The sequence below is a fragment of the Hemicordylus capensis genome, chromosome 2 (genome assembly GCF_027244095.1).
Source record: "Hemicordylus capensis ecotype Gifberg chromosome 2, rHemCap1.1.pri, whole genome shotgun sequence".
Classification (NCBI taxonomy): Eukaryota; Metazoa; Chordata; class Lepidosauria; order Squamata; family Cordylidae; genus Hemicordylus; species Hemicordylus capensis.
This window is the reverse complement of record NC_069658.1, coordinates 417,297,478-417,310,624: the sequence shown is the minus strand read 5'-3', so window position 1 is coordinate 417,310,624 and position 13,147 is coordinate 417,297,478. Positions and strand designations below refer to the sequence as shown.

General features: G+C 45.6%; 1 non-coding gene across 1 annotated transcript; it reads left to right on the top strand.

The window, feature by feature from the left end:
• The first annotated feature begins 12,318 nt into the window (after positions 1 to 12,318).
• Positions 12,319 to 12,390, top strand: TRNAT-CGU (transfer RNA threonine (anticodon CGU)). The gene has a single exon. It is a non-coding gene; the product is annotated as a tRNA-Thr (tRNA).
• Positions 12,391 to 13,147: the final 757 nt, after the last annotated feature.

Below are 13,147 nucleotides of genomic sequence, written 5' to 3'. Positions count from 1 at the left end.
TGCTGGCAAGTGTAAAGTGAGGCACATTGGGACAAAAAACCCCAACTTCAAGTATACGCTGATGGGATCTGAGCTTTTGGTGACTGACCAGGAGAGGGATCTTGGGGTTGTGGTGGACAGCTCGTTGAAAATGGCAACTCAATGTGTGGCAGCTGTGAAAAGGGCCAATTCCATGCTTGGAATCATTAGGAAGAGGATTGAAAATAAAACTGCTAATTTTATAATGCCCTTATACAAAACTATGGTGTGGCCACATCTGGAGTACTGCATACAATTCTGGTCACCACATCTAAAGAAGGACTTAGTAGAACTGGAAAAGGTGCAGAAGAGGGCAACCAAGATGATCAGGGGCCTAGAGCACCTTCCTTATGAGTCAAGGCTACAACACCTGGGGCTTTTTAGTTTAGAAAAAAGAAGACTGTGGGGAGACATGATAGAGGTCTATAAAATCATGCATTGAAGAAAAGTGGATAGAGATAAATTTTTCTCCCTCACATAACACTAGAACCAGAGGTCATCCCATGAAATTGATTGCCAGGAAATCTAGGACCAACAAAGGGACGTACTTTTTCACACAATGCATAATCAACTTGTGGAATTCTGTGCCCCAAGATGTGGTCACAACCAACAACCTGGATGGCTTTAAGAGGGGTTTGGATAACTTCATGGAGGGGAGGTCTATCAACGGCTACTAGTAGGAGGGCTATAGGCCACCTCCAGCCTCAGAGGCAGGATGCCCCGGAGTACCAGTTGCAGGGGAGTAACAGCAGGAGGAAGGGCATGCCCTCAACTCCTGCCTGTAGGCTTCCAGCAGCATCTGGTGGGCCACTGTGTGAAACAGGATGCTGGACTAGATGGGCCTTGGACCTGATCCAGCAGGGCTGTTCTTATGTTCTCCTTCTCCAGTAGTGAGCAGGACTCTGGGGCCACAATCTAACACACTTAGGTGCACTTAAGCCCGTTGAAATCAATGCAGTAAAGCACATATATCTTGTTTTGGATAGACTGTAGCCCAAACATGCTGCCTAGCAGGTGTGGAAGAACCAGTGAGAGAAGCCAGCTGGTAGAAGCTGGAGTGTCTTAAACCTCCAAGTGCACCATGAAATGAAAAGCACAAGGCAGTCTTTGGGTTGCAGGCTGGATGCCAGCCCTGAAGCCATGCTGGGGCCAATGGATGCACCACTGAATGTCCATGACAGCCTCCATTCATGACAGCTTGTTTTAAGAACAGGAACAATTGCAGTTTAAAAAAACAACACCCAGGTGGTGCAGGTGCTTCCTCCAGATGGCAGGGGGCTCCTAAAAGTCAGCTCACTCAAGATTTCCCCTGACTCTTGGGATTTTTTATAATCATAATCACCCTATGATCAATTAAGTATCCTGGGGGAAGGGGTGGGGAGCAGCAGGAAACATCCGATGTAGTAACATGACCCTTGAAGAGTTAAATATGAGAACTTTCTCTTGTGGGCTTGAGTTGCCAGATCCAGATGATGAAAAAAGTCAATATCCATCACCAAAAAAGGGGAAACAGAAGATGCTTTTTACCACCACCCCAAAGTATCAAATCTCCATTTTACATAAAATTTGTATATGTTTATTGGTATTATATATGCATATTTTGATAAAAATGGGATAATTTAAGAAGAAATACAGCTCACCACTGTGAAGCCGATGACCAGGTGAGCTGTATGTCTGCCCAGTCTGCCGTCTAGGTGCAGAGTTCTCCAGGCCCCTGCTTCTTAACTGCGAATTCATCTCCTGGTTAGGTTTACCACACACGCAGTCCTCTGTCCTCCTCCCCAACGGGTCACCCAGCCTGCTGTCCCCAGCCAGGCTGGCAACGTCACCTCTTGGCTCGAGGCAGGGCAGCCAGCTACCTGCCCAGCCAGCCTCTTTGCATGCTGGCGCAGTGGTGCATGTGTGGGCTCCCACTCGCTTGCTGTTCTCTGCAACTACAAACATTTCCATATGGCTTTTCAATAGAAGGTTTCACAGTGGTTTTCAAAGAAAAATAAACAGTGAGATGCTCCCCTGTCCCCAAAAGGCTCGCAATTTAAAAAATCAACACAAGATAACCCCAGCAGCAACCACTGAAGGAATGCAGTGCTGTGGTTGGAGAGGGCCAGTTGCTCTCCCCATGCTAAACAGAAGAGAGTCACCACTTTTAAAGGTGCCTTTTTACTCATTTAGCAGGGGTAGTGGCTAATTGAGTTAGTTAGCGAACTGCTAACTTCTCACTGCCACCACCACTGCTGCCACAGGAAGGAAGGAAGCTGCCACTGCCGGGCCCACCTCTCCGTGCTCCTGCATCACTGGATCTGCAACCTGCCACTGAAGCAGGACCTCCACTCTGGCTTCCCCACTGGATGGTCGGTCAGTAGGAAGGGGGAGGAGAAGGAAGAGGAAGAGAAGCCGCTGATGAGCGCAAAGTGTTCTGAGCCAACAAAATGTTCCAGCTGCTCCCCAGAACTTTGGACACCACAACACATGCAGAAAAAGTTGTCTGGTCCCCAAAATAATTGCATGTCCTGTATCAAGGTCCTTTGTTGGCACCCCTATTATAGGCTATAGTTAGAGTCCACCCCTTGGACTCCCTTTGCTCTTCTTTTCAGTTTTAGTTGTACAGGTGGCTCTCATCCGCATGGATTCCATTCTCAAAGCTGAGCATAACGAAGCCGCAGATAACGAATGAGGCATTGAGTTTATGGGATCTCGGTGGGGGTTGGGCTCTTAGTCGCTTTAAAATGTGGTTAAAACATTTATAAAAGGGGAAAACCGGCCAAATAAAGTGCCCTACCGTGCTCTGCAGGTCTCCTGGCATCCAGCAATGCCCTCCACAAATCCCAAATGGTCCCAAAAAGTTATGGATTTTTTTCCAATTTTTTATTTTATTTATTTTTTTAAACAAAATGAGCCATAAAATAGCTCCTGCGGACAAAATGGCAGCTGGAAATGACTACAGTCATTTCTGGCCTTTTAGGAACCACAGATAAGTGGGTTTTAACTCTTTCATGTCCGTGGACAAGGAGGTCTGGTCTCTTTTTGACACTTGTCGATACGCGAAACCACGAATCACAGTTCCTTGTATAACAAGGTTTGCCTGTATAACTGAATTAATGAACTTTCTGTTAAGTTTATTAGCTTGTTCTGTAGGTTAATACTCTCTCTGCACAGAGGAGGCATGAGGGGGAAGATCAATGTTTTTCCTTCCCCTTTCACATCCTCCTCCAGCAGAGAGAAGCGGGAGGGAATCACCCAACACCCAGCACTACACACTGGCAAAACAAAAAACTCACCTAGAAACATGGCTGCCCCACCACCTAACAAGGATGTCTGGCTACAGGGCTGCTGGGAATCCTAAGGGTGACATGGAGTAACTAGATGAAAAGGAGAATTTCTGAACCGATACAAAAATATTAGTTTCCAAATAAGGAAATTAGAAAAAGATGACATTGTAATTAAAAAAAAATTATCCAAGATACTTTATGAATCAAGTGATTTTTCTTTACAATAGGCATTCCAGCTATTAATTAATTAATTAATTAATTATTGTTTTATTTATCCCGATTTCTATACCGCCCTTCCAAAAATGGCTCAGGGCATTTTACACAGATAAATAATAAACAAATAAGATGGCTCCCTGTCCCCAAAGGCCTCACAATCTAAAATCTTAGATTTTATTATTTATTAATGAATGGATATTATTATGTTATTAATGAAGGGATCATGTGGTCTATTCACAAAGTCCTGTGGTATAGGGCCACCATTTCTTCTGTGAATAATCTCAGTTAGGTTTCCCTCCTCACCACTCCATCCCACCTTTTCAGCCACATCCAAAGCTGTTCTTAACAACATTGAGGCAGAAGGATTGTCCATGGGCTTCCGACACTGAGACAGAATCATTCTAGATTCTGTACCTTTAACAGTAGTGTAGATAAGAGACATTCTGACCATTTGTAGGCATGCCTAGGTTAGAAAAGCTGGCCAAATTCACTCTTCTATACAACTATTAAGGTACAGAAACCCTGTACCCCTTTTCATTGTAAGGAGTAGCATAGCAATCTACCAGGGTGGAAATGTGAGGTTAAAACAAAAGACCAATGTTCCCAGACCCCAACATAATTGCAGGTTCGTCTGCAGTTGCCACCAGCTTATCCGGTGGCTATTCAGGGGCGGGCTTTTTCCATTGCTGCCCGAGGCTTTCGAACACACATCCTGCTGAAATAAGAGCCTCCCCGTCTCTTACAACTTTAAAAAAGGCAGTCAGGACACATTTGTTCACCCAGGCTTTTAATTAGATACTGTTTTAGTTGTGTTTTTAATAGTTTTAACATTTTAAATTTTACATTGTTGTAATGTTTTAGCTTTCTTATTTGTTGTTTTTATTGTTTTGTTGTGAACCACCCAGAGACTTGCGTTTTGGGTGGTATACGAATGTGTTAAATAAATAAATAAATAAAATAATGACTTGGGAGGCTTCACAGGACCTCTGGAAAATAAATGGGTGGGGCCCGCCATTTTCCTGGGTGCATGCATGCCTGGCACAAGCAGCTGCTTCTGCCCATCTCCGTGTCATCTGAGCCCGCTAACCTCTGGCTCCCAAGCCACACTTCTCTCTGGGAGCCTCACATTTGTAACCTACATTTGAAGTTGGATGGCGAATGCCGAGTAGTGGAGGGAAGTGTGAGGTTGGCGAGTTAGGACCACACAGAAATGGGTGGAAGTAGTAGTCGGGAGTGCCGAGTACGCACTTGCAGGGAAGTGGCAATTCCTGCCAACCTACTTTCCGGTGGCCATGGGAATTCCTCTTGCGGACATGGCCACTGCGGTCTACTACAGGGAATCCCCACATGGCTGTGTGAAGGAAGGCTCCCCACGTGACGCATCATGGCTTGTTCTGTGCTGGCTACATATCATCTTGAGTTCTGGTTGGTAAGTGTATGGGTAGCTGAGGCTGCCTCCAAGGCTTAGCAACCAGTAACTTAGCTGTTATTAATATAGTTGCAACTACTCTTATGCTCAGTTTTCACTTGCTGACTAAAGCAACCCAGTGGGTAAATCACCGGGCTTCACTGGGCTATCAGCTTCAGCCCAGCTATCAGCTTATCAGCCCAGTGGGTAAATCATTGGGCTATCAGCTTCAGCATAAACGTGCCCCTATTGGACTTCTCCAATATGTATCTGGCATTGTTCCACACATTTTTGAAAATCCTTTCAGGTGTGTATAATACCTCCTCTAAAGTGTTTTGGAAAGTTATTCCAGAAGCCTATCACAATTAAATGTTTCGATAAAACGTTTAGTAGTCTGGTGGCTACTCAGGGACAGGCCTTCTCTGTTGCTGCCCCTGGGCTTTGGAATGTGCTCCCTGTTGAAATAAGAGTCTCCCCGTATCTGGCAACTTTTTAAAAAGGCACTAAAGGTATATCTATACAACCAGGCTTTTAATTAGATTTATAGTTTTAATACTTTTAATGTCGGGTTTTAACTGACTGTAATGTTAATGATTGTAATGTTAAAATGATTTTAATTGTTTAATTGATTTTAATGTTTAAATTATTTTAATTGTAAACCGCCCAGAGACACACATTTTGGGTGGTATAGAAATATGTGAATTAAAAATAAATAAATATTTGTTATAGCCCCATTACATTTGCTTTCCCATCTCTTCCCAACACCTCAGTCCAATATTTTCAAATCCAACAATTCTGGTATTTTGTATAAGGTAGGGAAATGACTTGGCTAGCAAGCCAGAGGTTGCCGGTTCAAATCCCCACTGGTATGTTTCCCAGACTATGGGAAACACCTATATCAGGCAGCAGCGATCTAGGAAGATGGTGAAAGGCATCATCTCATACTGCATGGGAGATGGCAATGGTAAACCCCTCCTGTATTCTACCAAAGACAACCATAGGGCTCTGTGGGCGCCAGGAGTCTGAATCAACTTTACAGCACACTTTACCTTTACCTCTTTGCTAATTACTAATAAAGAAGAATTCAAAGACCTTCAAGGTCTACTAAAATTACAAATATTTCCTTCTGGTAAAGTAAAGTGTGCCGTTGAGTTGGTGTTGACTCCTGGCGCCCACAGAGCCCTGTAGTTGTCTTTGGTAGAATACAGGAGGGGTTTACCATTGCCTCCTCCCCTGCAGTATGAGATGATGCCTTTCAGCATCTTTCTATATCGCTGCTGTATATAGACACAAAACCATAGATATTGATAAACCAGAAAACATATATCAGAGAATGTTTGGATGAAATCCTTACATTAAATGATCGAATTTCCCTTCATGGAATCTCCCCCCCCCATCCCCAATAGGTTTTCAACTGGCAAGGTACTCTGATGGTTAAGAGTCACAGAGTGCATTACTCACCATTGTATAACTAAACTAACTATATCTAGGAAATGTGGATCAGGAATCTGAAGGCTTTTGCTCCCAGCACTTCTTGTTTTAGAAGTTTGCATCATTTGCTGCTTTGGACACCTTGTTAAGAAATTACTCCAGTAGGTGGTGCTCTAGATCTTTATTGGATTTTAAAATGCACCAGAAAAAGGGAGCAAAACTAATCTGAAATGTTAGACATAATTTCACTGTTTACAACCTACAGAACAAAAGCAACAGGCATGTAGCATGCACTGAATTGTGTGTGTGTGTGTGCGTGTGCATCCAAGCATGTTATGCAATGGATAGACTTTTCCATGAAATCTCAGTGGACAAAACCAATTAAAAACAATGAAGAGCAATTAAAATGACTTGATCATTTGATGTGAGTTGAGTTGGTTGGGCTGGCCCATCCCAGCAAGCCACGATGGTAGAGAATGCTGTTTGTGTGCCATATATATGGACTGGCCCTAGGAGACCAAATGCTGATAATAGACTGGGTGCTAGCACTCACACTTGCTCTCAGCTCCTGCCGTGCCATCAAGTATGCATTCCAGAATACACTTCTTCACATGAATTCAGACACTGAGGCTAGTCTCACAATCAGTGAAACTCGCCGGGAGGGGGTTTGCCGGGAGAGCGGGCTTAGCCCACTCTCCCCGCAGACCATCACTAATGCAGCCCTAGGCAGGCAGATCAGCCACCCACACGACTGCCGGCTCCGTCATGGAGCCAGTGGGGGCTGCGGGGATTGGGGGCTGCGTGGCCCCTGGAAGTTCCAGGATGCTGGAGAGACCCCTGAGCCCGGGAGGCTGCTTGCAGCCTCCCAGCCAGGGCTCTCCTCGTGTGTTGCCACGGCACGGAGCCACGCCACAGCAATACACAGTTTCAAAAATGGGGTTAGAGGAGTGCTCGCTCTGCTAACCCTGTTTAAGGGGAGGGGTATTTGAGCGGGATACGCTTTGGGGAAACTAGGCTTCCCTGTGCGAGCCTGGTGGTTTCCACGATCCGTGGAAAGCGGGCTAAGCTCCCTTCGCCCACTTTCCACTGATTGTGAGAATGCCTTCATTAAGTTGTACCTGCATTCCGATGACTGTACAGAGATACATGGTTTAGTGAATGACTATAACGGTGTTCATTTAAAAAGTGAACATGAGTATAGGCTCCTCGAATATATGGTACGGACAGGAAGTCTACTGCTATGCCTGCATTCAACACCACATGCAAATAGCTGTACCTGCATACAGATCTGTACCTGTGTACAATGAACACTCACTGCATGAGTGTTAAACATAATGTGTGAATAATGCTATCAGTGGAATGTATTTAGCCATTTACTTTACTATCTTGGACAGGGGGTATTTATTTATTTAACATATTCATATACTGCCTAAAACCCGCGTCTCTGTGCAATAAAATAACACAAATTAAAGCAAAATTAAAACATTAAAACACTGAAACAATTTAAAACATAAAAACGATGTTAAATTCTTAGCATAGCAAGGGTGGAGTGTGGACCCTGGGACAAAAAGTGAAGAAGGGTCCCTGCCCTATGGACCCCCCTGCCCCCGCCCGCCACCTTCTTCAGAGAGGCAGGAGCGGGAGAGTGAAGCACAAGCTGCTGCTCCGCTGGAGGGCCCCCTCTCCCTCAGGGGCCCAGGGACATTTGTCCTCCCTTTATAACTATGATAACTATGTCCCTGATCTGAGACCCATTTGAGCAACAAACAAAGGCATATTTTAAAGCATCCAATTGCTGTTGCAAGGATTCAGAAACGTGATTTGTTATAAGATTCTAAAATAGCCCAATGGCAAGGTCATAGAGCAATTATGAAGCTGTCGTATTCCCTCTTTTTAGTATATATGAGCCTTATGTTGTGTTTTTACTAAGAGAGGGAGATTTTTAGTTGCTCAGTGAATGAATATACAATAGCTTTCACTTGCTATCCGGGTGCAAGAATAGGAGTGGAAAGAGGTTTGAATGAGTCATCTACTCTGAAGCCTGTTCTAGAAACCCACTTTTAAAAAAGATCTCAAAGGATCTCACTTTATTATGTGGATGGATTATTAGACTTTTGCTTTGTCGCTATGTGTGAAGATATTTCCTCTAGCATTTCTGCAAATGTATTTTGCACCTGGCTCTAGTTGGTGGACCTTGAGGTTCTAATCATGAGAACCAGCATGGTGTAGTGGTTAGAGTGCTGGACTAGGACCAGAGAGACCCGAGTTCAAATCCCCATTCAGCCATGATACTTGCTGGGTGACTCTGGGCCAGTCACGTCACTTCTCTCTCAGCCTAACCTACTTCATAGGGTTGTTGTGAGGAGAAACTCAAGTATGTTAAGTATGTTACACCATTCTGGGCTCCTTGGAGGAAGAGCAGGATATAAAATGTAAATAATAATAATAATTTTAAAAGGCACAGTAAATACTACAAGGCTAAAGCCTGCCCAACCCTGATCTAAGGTCTCCTTAAATCACTCCATTTGGTAGTTCTGTTGGTCTATTGGGGGGGGGGGAATCCAACACAGGGTCTTAAGACCTTGAAAGTTTGCTGCTCAGGACTGCTGGCCACATTTTAAAAGTAGGTTCCACACAGTGGCTTTAACTTAAGAATAGAGGAACAGCCTTGCTGGATCAGGCCCAAGGCCTATCTAGTCCAGCATCCTGTTTCCCACAGTGACCCACCAGATGCCCCCGAAAAGCCCACATAGAGGTGAGGGCATGCCCTCTTTCCTACTGCTGCTCCTCTGCATCTGGTATTAGACCTGTGCTCAGAATTTAGTTGTAAGCTCCATTAGGTTCAGTGGCTGTTTTCACTAGGGTAGCCACCCTCCTTTTATAGGCCCCACCTCCTGTATCTTCAGCCTGACACACAGAGAAATGCAGCAGGCAAAGTTTTTTCTTGCATGAAGATCAAAGGTAGGAAAGTTTCACCAGCAGCATTTCTTTCTGTGTGTCAGAAACTGCTGTTGTAGGCATAGGAATAGGGACCGGAGAGAAAGGTGGCACCTTTGTTCTTTTCAGAGATTGCTGCATTGGCTCCTACTGTATTTTAGATCACCTACCTAAATTTAAATTACCTTTGAGTAAAAAAATTGCCTTATTAACAGAACAAATGATCTTGAAAATGGTGCTGGAAATGAAGGATCCCAAGACATCTTGAAGCCAATGGTACTATCATGCTCCATGGGGAGGAGGTGAATTACTGGCCCTTTTTTACTCCAAAATCCCAGGGTGAAAACAGACAAAGTCAGCCTCAGAGTAAGCCAGGGGAGGAAGTTACTTCATCACCTGACTAAGTGGGGCGCTTTCCAGATTACACGCGACAAAAGCCGTAGTTTACTTCAGCATGGGCAGGATCGTATTGAAACCATAAATAAAGGGTTTGGGCAAAGCCACCAGCAGGGGGTGCTGTCTTTTCACACCTGTGCAAAACTCCTACAACGGGAAAATACAGTTATTTATTTGCAACGCACATGCAATGTTGTAGCACTGTAACACAAAGATAAAACCCGAAAGGCAGCATTGGAAATGTGAACAGCACCTTGCTGAAAGCGCGGGGACTGCAAAGTCAAAGCATAGGCAGTACGGAAGCACACTTAATGGACACATACTGATACTGTTGTAGCGTGTAATCTGGAAAACACCCTGGCTCTCTGCATCCAGCTGGTTCCATCTCCAGAGGAACTCTGGCTCCCACAATCAAAAGCAGCCCCCATCATTGGCTGCCTTGGCTTTAAATGCCCTAGTACAGAGATGGCAGGGCTTCAAGTCCCACCCCCTCCCTGGTCTCACTTCCTGCCACTCCCAACATGGTGGCCCCACTGGAGCTGTTGCCTGCAGCTCTCCCTGCTCAACTCCTCCGGGACCCAACTAGCCTGGACCCATCTCATGCCCGCTTCCTTCAGGGGAAGATGGAAGCCCCAAAGGAGGGACGCCACACTCCCCGTCAGACTCTACAGGGCTATGCAGGTAACACGGCATCCCGGCAGGTATTTTCTGGTAAGAACTGAACACTAAACTGATCAAAGACACGGAAACTGCAGTGGTAGCTATGGGGGGAAAGGTGCAGTGGAGGGCATATGTGAGCTGGGTTGCTTGTGTAAAAAGATGATTAAAAAGTCATGTTCACACAACTAAACAGATGTATTGAATACTCGGGGGGTCTGTGCAGAAGAGCCAAAGAATAGGTCAAGATCCTAGGCAGGACTGGTCAGCATAACCTTGCTCTCCCCACACCAAGCATTCATTGTCTCCTGTTTGGACATCTGAGCTGGGTTACTGTATCCCATGGATGGACTGTAAGAGGAAAGAAACATCGGAAGCAAATGCTTATTAAAGTGGTGAAAGTGCATGTGTGAACCACCCCCATGTCTTTTAAAGGCTAATAGAGATACTATTTTATGATGTGTCAAAATAAGCGTCACATGAGCCATTGGGCAAAACCCCATTGGAACACAACTACTGCAAAGTAGAGTTGTTAATTGTTTTATTGGTATAATCAGGATTTTACTCGCCGGCTTACTAGCAGAAGAAAATACAAAACCACAGGGTGGGAAAATGGTTTTTTAGTATTTCCATTTTGCAATTCTGCACATGTTCAGAGACACTCTGCCCTCCAAGTGTTTGTTTTCTAAAGCTGTTTCTGGAGAGAGGAGAAAAAGATTCTGCAGATGATGGTGATGATGATTAACCAGAATCTGATTTTCATCACACAACATAGGCACTTTGCCTTTTCCCCTCATATAATTTCTTTGGTGGTAGGGGGAGCACTCTGCAGATGTTCAGAGGAACTCAACTCGAGGTATCAAGATTTGTTTTTAAAAATCCAAAATTGGTAGCTTTTCAGTATTAAAGAAAATCCACATTAATATCAGCAAGACTTCACTAGGGGAGACTGAGGAGGAAAGAAGGGCATGTCCTTGTTTCCAAATGTGAGATAATTCCCAATGTAAAGAACACTGTAACAGATTAACAAAGAAGAGAAGCCACCACTAGTTGCTACAAGGAGAGGCCATCTTTAATATTTTCTTTCCTATTAGTTTTTCAAGATATAGAATATGCCTAGTCCAAGCAACATGTCAGAGCCAAAATGGCTGCTAAAAGGAACGGCTGATCTGCGTGCAAATATTAATGCAGCATTTTGGCGTATTTCTCCACTCATTAACGCCTAGGAATCGCAAACATAATTCCCCCCCCCCTTTCTTTGGGGCAGGGCAGCCTGCCTTCCCCAGCCGGCGGTGGGGTAAAAATGGCCGCTCCCCATTGCTTCGCTTCGCTCCCTCCCTCCCTCCCTCCCCACCCGCCTTGAAACTTCGTCTGATTCGCCTTGATTCGAAATTCCGAGCGCGCAGAAAGGGATGGGGGGCATCACGAGAGATCTGGTGTGGATGCAGTTTGCATGTTGCTGCTTTAATGCTTCTAATTCCACCACTCCAAAGTGCGTCCCTCGAGGTTTTACCGCTACTGAAATCTTGCATTAGAAGGAGAAAGGCGAGAAAGGAGGCGAGAAGTCGGTGCGCTGTAGTGGCTCCGATTGCAAGCTGCTTCTGCTGTGTTCCGAAACGTTCGTGCTTCTCTCCCGTTTTGGAGCAACTGGTGCTTGACCAGCGACTTGAAATTAATGTATGGATGGTATGGATGGTGCTGGCTGCATCCGGCGCGCGAATGGCTGCAATTCATTTTTGCTGCGTGCGTCTGCATAAAGATCGCCAATCTTGCCCATGGAGGCGGCGGGCGATGCGGCTATTGCTCTGGCGAAAGGAGAGACAGAGAACGGCGGAGCACTGTTTCGTCTGTTCTTTTCTGCTTTTTGAAATCGGACCGACGCTGGAGAACCCGAGCGCAGGCGGATGGAACGTTCGTCCACGCAAATAGAACGTGAACCCGGAACCTTCCTTCCACTGGCTGCTTTTGCTTGCTGCTAGCCCGTCAGGCGCGGTGGCCAAGTGGTAAGGCGTCGGTCTCGTAAACCGAAGATCGCGGGTTCGAACCCCGTCCGTGCCTCAAATTGGATTTCGTCGTCATGGCTTGCTAATGAGGGGGATGAAAAGGGATTCCCTTTCACAAGCCGCTTTTTGTTTTTCAGGCTCGGCTTCCTTCATTGCACTTTAAAAAAAGAGAGAGCGAGCTGAGCGGGGGTAGAAGGGCTAGCCTGCGGCTTGCTCACCGTATACCCTTGGTCTGCTCCTCCCTGGGGAGGTGCTAATACAGGCACAAGCCTATGTCAGCAAAGACGCTTTGCTGCCTTGTGTTTGCGGGGATCGGAGCTTTGATGTCAGCCCACCTACAATCGGATTTATTTTGCAAGATTAACCAGGAAAAAGGGTAACCCCCGAGACGCCGAAGAGGCGCAGCGAAGCTGACGAGGTCCTTCCGTTGTGCTGGGTTGCGAAAGAGCGCGGGGTGGGGACGGATGGAATTTTTGTCTTTTTTACCATTATGGTTAGATTTCAAACTGCGCCGTTATTTATAAAAAGGAAATCGTAGCCGGGCTGTTTAGGCAACCGGAGACGGTCTTTGTCTTATACACTGCGCAGAAAGGGAAGGGGAAATTGCTTTGCATAGGACAGACGGCGGCGGCCTATGCACCAAGCCGTGTTGAGAAACTCTTGACTCTCTCCGTGTGTCGGAAAGAGAAGCGATCGTGCAGTTGCCTTGCTCTGCTTCGCTAAAAACCCAGCGGATTCCCGCGCCCCCCTCCCCCCCCGACACATTTTCATTGCACCGCGATCTCCATGTACACCCAGAAGAAATAAACCTT